The sequence below is a fragment of the Electrona antarctica genome, assembly GCF_951216825.1.
Source record: "Electrona antarctica genome assembly, chromosome: 11".
In the NCBI taxonomy this organism is placed as follows: Eukaryota; Metazoa; Chordata; class Actinopteri; order Myctophiformes; family Myctophidae; genus Electrona; species Electrona antarctica.
In genome coordinates this window covers 4,727,349-4,741,102 of record NC_136792.1, presented here as the reverse complement: position 1 = coordinate 4,741,102, position 13,754 = coordinate 4,727,349, and positions in this window count along the sequence as shown.

Here is a 13,754-nt window from a genome sequence, read left to right as displayed (position 1 = left end):
AGACTAATTACTTAGAGCGACAGAGAGAGAGAGGAGTGTGTGTGTGTACGGGTGTGCGCGTGTGTGTCAATTTAACAAAGGTGCAGACGTTCAGAAATCAGCAGAGAGTGATCGACGTTTGCGCTACTCTATGCCAATTTGAAGTGGACTCGGACCCAGACTTTTTTTTCTCCCTGGAAATAAAAACGTCTGGGTTTCCGAGGCTACATCCAGACTTAAACACTAGAAGACACTAAATGATGCTCCTTTATAATCACAAAGCCAGCTGCTGGAAGCTACTGAGATGAACGAAGACAGTAGTATTCTGGTGCACATTTGAGACGAAGACTGTCTATAGTCTATAGGAGTAGAACCGCTGCTCCTTCGCCTGGAAAGGAGTCAGCTGAGGTGGTTCGGGCATCTGGTTAGGATGCCTCTCGGGCGCCTCCCTAGGGAGGTCCTCGACACACGTCCCACTGGGAGGAGACCCCGGGGCAGACCAAGGCGCAGTTGGAGGAAATACATCGACTCACTGGCCTTGGAACGTCTCGGAATCCCCCAGGAGGAAGTCACTAATGTTGCTCTGGAGAGGGAAGTCTGGAGCACTCTGGTTGCCCCCGCGACCCGACTACGGATAAGCGGTTGAAGATGGATGGATTTGAGACGAAGACTGTCTATAGACATGATGCCACAAGTCTAGTTACAGACAGTACACCAGGTTCTGGAGCACAACATCACCGTTGACCCGTCCATTAGGCAATGTTAACTCATTTACACTGCATTTAGCCCCCGCCACGGCCTTGCAGCCGGGCATTTCATTTTGAAGACCAGCTCAGTGGCCTTGTGGTTAGAGTGTCCGCCCTGAAACTGGGAGGTCGGGTTCGATCCCCGGCCGGGTCATACTGTACCAAAGACTGTAAAAATGGGACCCAATGCCTCCCTGCTTGACACTCAGCATCAAAGGGTTGGATTGGGGCGGTCAAATCAACTAATCAAATGATTCCCGAGCGCGGCACGGCTGCAGCTCACCGCTCCTTGGCTGCGTGCGGCTCACCGCTCCAAGAGATGGGTCAAATGCGGAGAACAAATTTCACTGCGGTAACGTGTGTGACAAATCGGATGACTTTGACAAAAAAAATTCAGTCGTCAAAGTCGTCTTCAGCAGTGGGGTCCAAAGTTAATACAGAATGATCATGAATCCTCATGTGTGTCTTCAGATTTCCAGCTTGGTTAAAGCTTTGACTACAAACCGTGCAAGCAAAGGGCCTTTCGCCTGTATGAATCCTCATGTGTGTTTTCAGATTTCCAGCATACCTAAAGCCTTGGCTACAAACTGTACAATCAAAGGACTTTTCACCTGTATGAATCCTCATGTGTTCTCTCAGATTTCCAGCTTGGTTAAAGCTTTGAGTACAAACTGTACAAGCAAAGGGCTTTTCTCCTGTATGAATCCTCGTGTGGGCTTTCAGATTTTCTGCACGGTTGAAGCTTTGGCTACAAACTGTGCAGGCAAAGGGCTTTTCTCCTGTATGAATAACCATGTGTGTTTTCAGATGTCCAGCGCGTCTAAAGCTTTTGTTACAAACTGTGCAAGCAAAGGGCTTTTCACCTGTATGAATGTTCATGTGTGTTTTCATATTTGCACTATTGGTAAAGCTTTTGCTACAAACTGTGCAAGCAAAGGGCTTTTTGCCTGTATGAATGCTCATGTGTGTTTTCATATTTGCACTATTGTTAAAGCTTTTGTTACACACTGTACAAGTAAAGGGCTTTTCACCTGTATGAATCCTCATGTGAGTTTTCAGAACTCCAACCTGATTAAAACTTTTACTACAAACTGTGCAAGGAAAGGGCCTTTCCCCTGTATGAGTCCTCATGTGTGTTTTCAGATCACCCTTGCTACCACAGACTTTGCCACACTCTGTACAACAAAATATGTTCTTTCCTGTTTGACTCCTCGTGGATGGAGTTTGTTTTGATGATTTCAGGTCCTGGCACAGCTTGTTTCTCAATGACAATATTTGTCCTTTCACATGTCTCTTGTGTGATTTCAGTGTGTTTAAAGCCGACCGATCATCACCGTCTTCAGCATCAGATTTAGAACAGTGTGAAAGCCAGTCATCACTGTCCTCAATAATGTCAGATTCAAAACAGTGTGAAGAGAGGAGTTGGTTATCACTAGTTGGTTGTGATCGTACCCAGTACTCTATATAAGCTTGTGTTTTCATGTGTTCAGTTGAGGTGCTGGCTTGAGGCTCTGTCTCTCTCTCGTTTTCATCATCGTCTTCATTTTTCACCGCTGGTAATGTCACCGCTGACCCTGCAGCCTCCTCTGGTCTTTGAAGTAACTCCTCGCCCTGTTCCTCTTTAATATCTGGAGGTTCTAGTTTCACCTGGACCAGCATATGTTCAGTTGAGGTGCTGGCTTGAGGCTCTGTCTCTCCGTTTTCATCATCATCTTTCACCGCTGGTAATGTCAACGCTGACCCGGCAGCCTCCTCTGGTCTTTGAAGTAACTCCTCGCCCTGTTCCTCTTTAATATCTGGAGGTTCTAGTTTCACCTGGACCAGACTGGGACTCATCTCCTGCTGTTGTTGTTCAGGGTAAACCTCCTCTTCACACACAGGAAAGAGTGAGAGACCTAGAAGGAGAGTTTTGTAATCATTATTTTCTTGTCTTTTCACATTTTTGTCAAGCGACACTGGAAATTACGATCATTCACCACACAGCAAAGCACCTCCATTCCAATGTGAAACTATGGCTGGAAGTAACCATGGGGAAACAACAATTTCTGAGACATGTGGCCCATATGGCAGGAGCCAATATGCTGTCACCATGATGTTCAAGACCACCGCCTGGACATTACACTAGTATGTCATAGGGACAGAGGGACCAACCCTGAATGACTCTGTTCTGTTATGCTTTATATTGACTTGACTATTATTTGTATGCAACATGTTGATTACTTTGCCACTGCAACTATTGTCATTCATATGATGTGTTACTGTTTGCTAATGTATTCCTTGTTTGCTTTGTCTGTAGAAACCACAGCTTAATGGAACTAAACTGCCACATTGTTGATGCCACAAGTTACTTTGGTGTCACAATCTCTCTGACCGGGGATACTTGGGTGGTCAGCTCATAATCCAACTAAACACAACCAGACAGAATATTTAATATATATATTACGTATTATTTATTATTATTATTAGTCAAGCCCGAAGGGGCAAAGTTTTTGCGTTCTGTGGTCTTTTTTCCATGAAATTCGACAATATGGTAGAGGGTCATGAGAAACGGTCAAGAACTGAAGCTCACAGTCATTCGTCAAAGGACCTCTGACCGATTACACCGAAGTCTGACGTCAATATCGGTAGAGGGCGCAAATCCACAGGTTCATGTACTTGCATACTTTGCATTGTAATCCCCATAGGGGTGTTTTAGATCGCCTCATATAAGTACTGTGTTTGAAAAATAAACATGTCACCCCGGCCACTTCACTCATGGATATGAAGAAAATGCTATTGTTACTGCTACTGAATTAGTTACATTTTCACTAGAAACAGACTGTATCATATATGAGTGACTGACTGTCGCAAACGATACAGAGACACCTCCCTGACAATAACGCAGAGACAGCTTGTTTAATTTTGGACCACAACGCTTATATGAAACGATTTTAAGATGACCCCATGTTGTTCTCCATCGAGAAATGACCTCCGTGAACCAGGCAGCACCAGGGGATGAGTGAGTCACGTCAGGACGTCGGCACTCTATTGCAGGGGTTCTCAACGTTTTTGGCCGGGGACCCCCGGAAATGCTTTGGCAATGTCTCTGGACCCCTGCCCCGCCCCCTCCCGACCCCCAATATAAATTGACTGCTACAATAACCTTAAACCATTTTGGGCGGGAACCCCTTTTGATGTTTTAAGCATTGTTATAATTTAGCTATTGAAAAATAGCAGATCTACAAGCTCATAGCGCGCCACCGAGTGGCGCGCTATGAACTTGTAGGTCTGCTATTTTTTATATTTTGGGGACCCCCCAAAATAATTTGGCGACCCCCCGAGGGGTCGCGACCCACGGGTTGAGAACCCCTGCTCTATTGTATAGATATGATATAGCGTATATGATCTACACTATACAGTCCTGGGATTTTCGTAGCCTGGTTAACCACTCCCCCTTGAAATCGCATTTCCATTCATTCGTGTGGAGTCTGGACCCTGCTAATGCATGGTTGGCTGCGGGTGTACAGCATTGACAGACAACCCCTTCAGCCAATCAGCATAACAAAAAAGTGACGTCATCTCCAGTCTCCAAACGGCTATTTAAAGCGCTCCTTTGTTAATCGCATGGACTTCTTTCTCTCAGTATTTCTATGGCTTATTGTGCATATTGCGTATATCTTTTTTCTTTATTACTTTAAAAGCTATTGCTTCGCCCCGTCTTATCGCTGCTTGCAGTTCTTTGTGTGTGTGCGTGTGCGCGAATGCTGCAAGAAAAAATTACAGTCAAATTCCTTTTAAAACACCGCGTGGGTTCGACTCAATCGAACCTATCGAACTTCGAATGTATATAATTTTAATATAAAATATTGTAGCATAATATGCGGTAAAACTTTCTCTTTCTTTCTCTATATGCGCTGGCCGTGGTTGGTGCTGAGAAATGCGCTCTCTTGCGAGATCAAATGAATGATTATTGCCTCATTTTTGTAATTTTTGTAATGGTTTTAGATACAAGCCCGGGACGTATCTGGGGAACAGAGATTAATCGTTTCAAAGATGTGCTCATTATGCTGTGATAGAAGTTGGAACAATCCTTACTTCAACATGAAATGGGAAACAATCAAAGCACTGCCTGTGTTTTAATCAATTAATCTATTAAAGGTATATTCAGTGATTTGACTTAATTCAAATATCACTTATTTTTTCTTTTTTTCTGGATAATTCTCCCTACTATAGAGTGTGCTGACCATATAAGGAGTTCCTCCCTGTCCCCAGTGAGCCCCTGGGGTCAAAAAACCCTAGTTTCAGTTTTGGTGGCGGGTGGCAAAGCCTTCATCCAATCAGGATGAGAGGGGCCTTCCTCCAATCATGATCGAGTGGGGGCGGGCCTTGGTGCACATGCTGTTGGCCTGTTGCACTTCCCCCCACTGTAGAGCGTGCATGTGCACATTTTGTTACCGGGGCGGACCGGGTGGTTTTCCAAATCACCCAAATCACTGAATGCTCCTTTAAAGTAACATTGTGTGATTAATACGAATATGGAAAATTATTTTGCAGCACTAGTGTGTGTGCGTGTGTGTGTGTGTGTGTGTGTGTGTGTGTGTGTGTGTGTGTGTGTGTGTGTGTGTGAAAATGTAAAATGTTGACCAAATGCTGGTCAACACGTTTTACGGCATCATTGACTTGAGTAGTATTTATTATTTTAGGGGGTCCCCAAATTATTTTCAAAAAATATATATATATATATATTTTATTTTTTTCACGATTTTTCAAAAATAGCAGACCTACAAGCTCGTAGCGCGCCACTCGGTGGCGCGCTATGAGCTTGTAGATCTGCTATTTTTCAATAGCTAAATTATAACATAATGCTTAAAACACCAAAAGGGGTTCCCACCCAAAATGGGTTAAGGTTATTGTAGCAGTCAATTTATATTGGGGGTCGGGAGGGGGCGGGGCGGGGCGGGGGTCCCGAGACATTGCCAAAACATTTCCGGGGGTCACCGGCCAAAAACGTTGAGAACCCCTGGTCTATGGGACCCGGCGACTACCGGCGATAGCTGGCGAACAGGCGATGGTCGAAAAGTGGGCGGAGGAACATCGCCCGAAAAGATACAAATAATTCATCTTTTCGGCCGATAACGGGTGATTGGGCGATGTGACGGCCGATGCTCGCCCGCTGTTAAAACGCACTGTTACTCACAGCCTGTCTGTGTCTCAGCGCCAGTGCAGTAGGTGAGAGTCATGCAGGTGGGAGTCATGCAGGCAGCAGTCCTCCAGGGGGCAGCAGAGCTCAGGTCTTGACTCAGGGCTGCTGAGGAGATGAATGTCACTGGTAGACATCTGCTTTATACAAAACACACACACACACGCACGCGCACACACACACACACACACACAAATGTATTTAGAATGCACATGTTTGTTACTGTGTGTGTGAACACAATCACATGGCATAAAGCACAATAAAATATCATGGCTGAAACATGTGTTTGATCCAATCTGTGATTTAGGGAAAATAAATGCAAAAGGAGCCTGTTTCCTGCAAATTATCACAGTATGTTGCAAAATGATGCATTTAGGCATTTATCATTCTAAACCTAATGTTGCTGCTGTTCTAAATACCGCCAACCAGTTGGAGAATACAGAACACAGATTGAGGCTTTCTTTGCTGAGAGTAACAGAGTAGACCATTAGTGTTTCATGGACGATACTTCTGAACATGTAGTATTCTATTCCCAGTTAGACCACTTTAAATACTCCTTATTCTATTCCCAGTTAGACCACTTCAAACACTCGTTAGTCAATTACTTGTTTGACCACTTCAAATACTTAATCTTAAAACTAATAACAGAAAACAAAACAAATCTTTAAAAAAAATAAAAAAAACTTGGAAGTAGTTTTGAAACATTGTATGTGTGGGTCCATAATGGGTTGAGTGTATGTGGACAAATACGTACTCTACAAATACGTACTCTTGTTTAAACAACATTAGGAAGCAATTAAAGTCCAAATACACAACCTGCAACTACCAATATTTAAAGCTACATGAAAAACAAGGCCAAGGTAACAACATTATGACAGCTTGATTACAACACAGTGTGTTGATGGAATCCACATCCAACCATCATTATGACTCTAACACATTGTAAAGCTAGCATTGTTAAGTGTACCCTCCTTATTCCTTAAGGAGAAGTCCTTAAAACTAGCGGGACATAAGTAGCATGTGCTTACATTCATATTTATAAAATGTATCAGACGTCAAAATGCTGAGATGATGGAATGATGTAGCTGCAATTTGCAACTCTAGATTTTTTTTATAATGTGGTGAATCTAGAGTTGCAATACCCTCCATTGACTCCCCACTCATCCAATTTGCGTTTGTGATCTGCTTGTCTTAAACTACGTTAAACTCACCAACATTGCAGCTGTAGTCCAAGCTTGAATTATCCTCTTTCAATCTGCCGAGCTTGTTTTTCATAAAACTCCCCCGTAGACATGTTATGAGCTACTTTCTGTTAAGAAATTCTGTGCAAGTGATTCTTTTTCCAAGTGTTGGAGTTTGGAAGCGCTCGTTTTTATTAAGGGGTCGCGCTTCTGCCTCCTGCGACCTGCATTATGTGCAAATGCGAAAAAGGTGGTACGCAGGACCGTTCAGTGACTTACGACGAGCGCTTCCAAACTCCAGCACTTAGAAAGATAATCACTTGCACATAATTTCTTGACAGAAAGTAGCTCATAGTCATAACATGTCTACGGTGGATTTTTATGAAAAACAAGCTCGGCAGATTGAAAGAGGATAATTCAAGCTTGGACTACAGCTGCAATGTTGGTGAGTTTAACGTAGTTTAAGACAAGCAGATCACAAACGCAAATTGGATGAGTGGGGAGTCAACGGAGGGTATTGCAACTCTAGATTCACCACATTATAAAAAAAATCTAGAGTTGCAAATTGCGGCTATGAATGATGATGGATGATATTCCTGGAAGGGGAACCTTCTGAAAGCTTCATGGGCAAAGATAATCAACTTCAGAATAAAAATAGGTGAAAATGACCTCTCAGTCATGCTAGTGTTTATATGGACCAGAGCTAGCTGAGACTACACCGTTGTAACGTTAGCATGCTAACGGTGGCAGCCGTTGCAGGGAGCAGCAATAAAATACACAAACAAACATTATTATCAACCATGGAGGACAATGATAATAAACACAGCTTTGACTCACCGCTTGGTGCAGATACATTAATAATCACCACCAGCCACCAGGGTTACGCAACGTAAACAAATCTGCAGTAGCAGTCTCGCAGACGAGATAGTGCAGCAGATAACCAAAACAATCGTTCAGTTTGTGATAAAAGCATGAAACTTGGTACACATATAGCCAAAGGCATCCCAAAAATAATTGGATGTGGAGGCATCATGGTTTTCAACATGGCAGCCATTTGCAACAACTGTTTTCTTATGAATGATGGATATAATATGATATTTCAGACTCATTTACCATATAGGCTATAGTATTTGGTAAGTGTCTTTTGCATGATTGAAAATTGGCATTGAATATTCAAGATGGCCACCACTGCCACCAGCAACAACTGTTTTCTTATGAATGATGGATATAATATGATATTTGAGACTCATTTACCATATAGTACTTGGTAAGTGTCTTTTGCATAATTGAAAATTGTCATTGAATATTCAAGATGGCTGCCATTTTTCAAGAATGCAGCCGTCACTTGTATGATTGTCTGATATGGGTGATCTCGGTGTCAAATCAGTCATTTTTTATGATCCAGAATTACATTTTTGAACTTTGGAATTGGCCAGAAGCTTCCTTCTACCTCACAACTGAATATGACCACGCGGCCAAAATCAAAATGATAGCCCATACAGCCCACGCAGTCTTTTTCCCGTGGCCAACATGCTTGACACAGTGTCACAACCCGTCAATGCATGGAACACTGGTAGTTTGCATGCTTTCTCCTGCCATAGCCCTGCTGCAATGTCATGGGCTGCTAAGTATCGGAAATTGCCTATGGTGCTGACTATCTATGGTAATGACAATGACGCAATCTCTACGGTAATGACTATGGTGCTGACTCTGGTGCTGACTATGGTATACTGACTCTGGTGCTGACTATGGTATACTGACTATAGAGCACCGAAGTCCTGACGTCACTGCCCTCTACTACCAGTAGAGGGCAGTGAGCGCCATGGTTCATGTATGTTTTTATAAGCATTGTACTCTCCATAGGGGGATTTTAGATCGCCTCATATAAGAACTGTGTTTGAAAAATAAACCGATCACCCCGGCCTTTTCACTCATATGGATATGAAGCATCGACTGAAGGTGGAAATGTACAAATATACCCAAAGAGTAACAAAATAAGCGTTAGAAACGAGCCAAACAACCCAGAGACTACATTTCCGGGTAGGCTGCTTCTGCCCGCAGCCCGTCGCACAACAGAAACTGAACGTTAATTACGTTTATTTTTATTTTTATTTTATTGATATATAATGTATCGTGGTTAGTACGAGTCGAGTCACCACCAGCTGAGCTTACGTCAACGAGGAATCTCAGGAACGCAATATGTTGACAGCTGGGCGTGACGTATATGCTCAGCGACATTGCATTCATATGTAGTTTCAAGGCTTTTGCGGTCACATTAATTCCATTTTCTCTAGAAACTGGCTGTATCAAATATGAATGGACATCATTAACGACGCACAGCCACTCCCCTGACAGAAACGCAGAGGTGGTCGGTTTATTTTTCAAACACAGTTCTTATATGAAGCGACATAAAATCGCCGTTTGGGGATCTCAATGCAAATAAACAAATACATGAACCTGGAGATTGACGCCCTCTACTGAAAGTGACGTCAGACTTCGGAGCTCTATGGTGCTGACTCTGGTGCTGACTCTATGGTATACTGACTATGGTGCTGACTCTGGTGCTGACTCTATGGTATACTGACTATGGTGCTGACTCTATGGTATACTGACTATGGTGCTGACTCTATGGTATACTGACTATGGTGCTGACTCTGGTGCTGACTCTATGGTATACTGACTATGGTGCTGACTCTATGGTATACTGACTATGGTGCTGACTCTGGTGCTGACTCTATGGTATACTGACTATGGTGCTGACTCTGGTGCTGACTCTATGGTATACTGACTATGGTGCTGACTATGGTGCTGACTCTATGGTATACTGACTATGGTGCTGACTATGGTGCTGACTCTATGGTATACTGACTATGGTGCTGACTATGGTGCTGACTCTGGTGCTGACTCTATGGTATACTGGCTATGGTGCTGACTCTGGTGCTGACTATGGTATACTGACTATGGTGCTGACTATGGTGCTGACTCTATGGTATACTGACTATGGTGCTGACTCTGGTGCTGACTCTGGTGCTGACTCATGTGGTACTGCCTAGTGAACATGGATAACACAGAGCTTCTGTTCTTCCCTGGGATGTGATGTGCAACGGTATCTGAAAGTCCCCACATTGTTGAGGGGCGCTAGCCCCTTCTATGTCCAACTTTGAGGGTTCGAACACACACATAGTTTTTCTACCGTTTCCTATGACTAGTTTTGAAGTTTGTGTAAAAGAAAATCACACCTGTGTCATTCCGGCCAATCACAATTTGCATCCTCACCTTCGTCATCAATGTTTGTGTTACCGAATGTTTGTCTTTACACAAACACTCAAAATTGTCCATTCATTGTCAATGGCATTTAATGTTTGTGTTAGGACAAAAGTTGGGTTACACAATAGGCTACACACACCAAAAGCTGGACATAGGAGGGGTTAAGTATCGCCCCTGCTACTGTTTCCTATGACTAGTTTTGAGGGTTTGTGCAAAACAAAATTGTGTAAACACAAACATTGATGACAAAAGTGAGGACCAAATTGTGATTGGCCAGAATGAGATGATGTATGATGACGTATGATGATAAGAGCGCCCCTCACTTCACACGGGTGTGATTTTTAAAGTAGGTCACTTGTTCTCTGCTACATTGAGTACTGGGGTCTGGTGGTGCATGCTTTCCTATCACTCATTCCCTGGATGGTTGTCATGTTCTACGTTTTCATGTGACAACTCAGTGACAGGTTTGAAAAACAGTGAATTTGGCATGTCTGACTCATTCACTTCAAAACCATGTAAAGCAGGCCGGCCCAGCCAGCAGGGGCTGTTTCTCTCAACCTGTCATGTGTAACTTTTTATTTCATGGTATGGGAATGCTATATGAAGACAAGTCTGATATGGATTGTGTTGTTCATACAGCAAGTAAAAGCAATGATATAGAATAGACTATCGCTTCGCAATCCCTTATACTGACTCCATGTGGGCCTACGCCCTACGGGCGGCAGTGGCTCAGGAGAAAAGTGTCCGCTTGCTCCTGTTGAGCAGGTTAACTGGGTGAATGTAATGCACAATCTATGTAAAGCACCTTGGATAAAGGTGCTATATAAATGCACCATTTACTGTAAGAGAATCATCAGATAAATTGATGGGATTATTCAGGATGTATGCCATGGTATACCATGCGGTAACCAATGGGTACTTTAATACTTTACCAGTTACACTGCATGCATGCAAAAGGTTTAGCTTCACCCATAATAGAGCGTCGCAGTCCCGCCCCTTACCATGGACCAGGAAATGATTCTCCGTTCATTTTCCTCATAGACATTTCAGAAAGTATTTATTTAAAGACGTTTACGCCGCGGACAAAGCCAGCTCGAGTCGTGACAAATCATGACAACAAACACAATTTTTGGGGCCGAAAAAATAATTAGAAAGAAGAAAAAAACGGCAGGTTACAAGACTTTTTTTGTTGTTTTTCTTCTTTGTAATTATTTGTTTGGTCCAAAATATTGTTTGTGTTGTCATGAGTTGTCACGACTCGAGTTGGCTTTGTCCGCGGTGTAACCGTCTTTAAATAAATACTTTCTGAAATGTCTATGGGAAAAATGCATTGGGATTCATTTCCTGGTTCCTGGACTGCGACTCCTCTATAGTGAATGTTTGTAAGTGTGTAATGTTTTTCTTCTTCTTCTTCTTCATTAGAGCTATCCAAATGTATCTGTATGCTTGCACAAACGACAATAAAGTAGTCAACCTTAAGCCAAACCAGGCAAAATGTCCACTTGTTTTCTGTTTTAAAGGCACTTTAACTTTTCACTAAAAATAAAAGTGAATAGAAAGCAATTTATATGAGCAATTATCGACACTGACACTTATAGCCTGCACAAATCAGATAAGTAAGGTAAGGAATCAAGGGATCAACCTTTTGATTGATTGAAGAATTTATTAACAGTTTGCAGAATTACAGTACATTTCAAGCACAACTCAATACAAAAACTGTTAACAGTGAGTGGACGACCCAATAAATCACTACACTTGTTTACAAGAGGGTCCACCTTGTTCAATTCATCATAACATTTAGAGACGTACAAATATACACTTCTATATAGCCATTAAAGAACAGGAAATCATCATAAAGGAGGTAAAAAGGGAAAAGAAAACATATACAGTGAGGGGGAAGTGGTGGGTGGGGGAGACCGATTTTACGGGGGCCAGTTTCGAATTGCAGCCGTCCGTAGGTGCCCTTTGAGAGCGGTTTTGAAGGAGTCAAGGGATGTCTTAATGACTGTTGGTAGGGCGTTCCACATGTTGGTGGTATAGGAGCGAAAATAATTTAGTCCCTTGTTTGTGACGAATCTGGGTTGCACATGGTTTGTTGAACTCCCTCTGGTGTTGTGGGTGTGGACATTAAGGAAGTATTTAGACAGGTACATGGGTGTCTTGATGGTGTATCGAATCTTGTGGACCAGACCCATTGCAAGATGCTGTACTCTAGCTGTCGTCAACCCTAAGCCATTCCAGCCTGTCAAAGTGGGCAGGGGTGAGGTGAGTTCGGGGAGTGAGGCCATGTAGTAGCCAGACCAGTTTGTTTTGGGATGTCTGGAGCCTTGTTTTAAGGGCCTTTGAGGTGTGACCAGTGAGGAGATCATGTACAGGAATCTTGTTCTTTGGTTGACTTTTTTGATTACGTTGGTGACCATGCATTTTATCCCTGGAAAGATTTGCCTCCAGGATGGAAGGTAATTTCAGTTTTTCCCAGGTGTAAAGATAGTTTGTTATATCAGCGAGCCAGGTGCAGATTCTACCGAGTTCAGAGCTGAGGGCTCTCTTGTCTCGAGACAGACAAAGAGGACACTGTTTTTCCATAATAATATATATATATAGGCCTATATATTTTTTGATGATGGTTTCTCAGATCATAATTATGCCACTGACAAAAGGTAAATGAACAGAAATGCGGTGTGTCACACTTGCCGTCGCTTGGTGTCGCTGTTGGTCCACATTGGGTTACATATCGCCCCATCGCTCGCTGTACTCGTAGTAGGACTACCAACCTGCTCCACGCGGTGTCGCTGTTGTCCCATACATCTCTGTCACTGTACTACTACTGTAGTAACTGTACACGCGCTCCATGCCGCCTCCATCGGAGTCCATCCCTCCTCGTCCGTGATCGTGAGGAGACTGTTGATGAGTGGTTGACATTTTAGAGGTCTCCTGGAAATACAAACTCAACACTAACGGGTCAAATGAATCAATGAATGGCGGTCGCGTGCCTTATAGTAGCCTACAACAATAACAACAACAGCCCCTTTATAATCATGATTTATGTTGCATTGATTGGCCCACCCGACCCAGGCCAGTGTGCGGGTCGGTAGGCATGCATGATTATGCTAGAAGGAAGCCAAGAGGTCAACATATCGTATATATAATTTGCCCGAATGAAGCTCAATGTATTATAGCCTGGCTGCCCCAAAGGAAGGTGTCGCTTGAGCTCCCTCCTCCTCCACTCCAGTCGGCAACAAGGCACACCGTCGGACGGATCGGTACTACGGGCATCCTCCTCCTCTGCACTCAGCACTCTACGTGCGTATACGGTGCGTTCGCGTGCACGTCCGTTCGTCCGTATGTTTGTGTGTGTTTTGCGCGTGCGCGTGCATGCAGCAGCAGCAGCAGCAGCAGGAG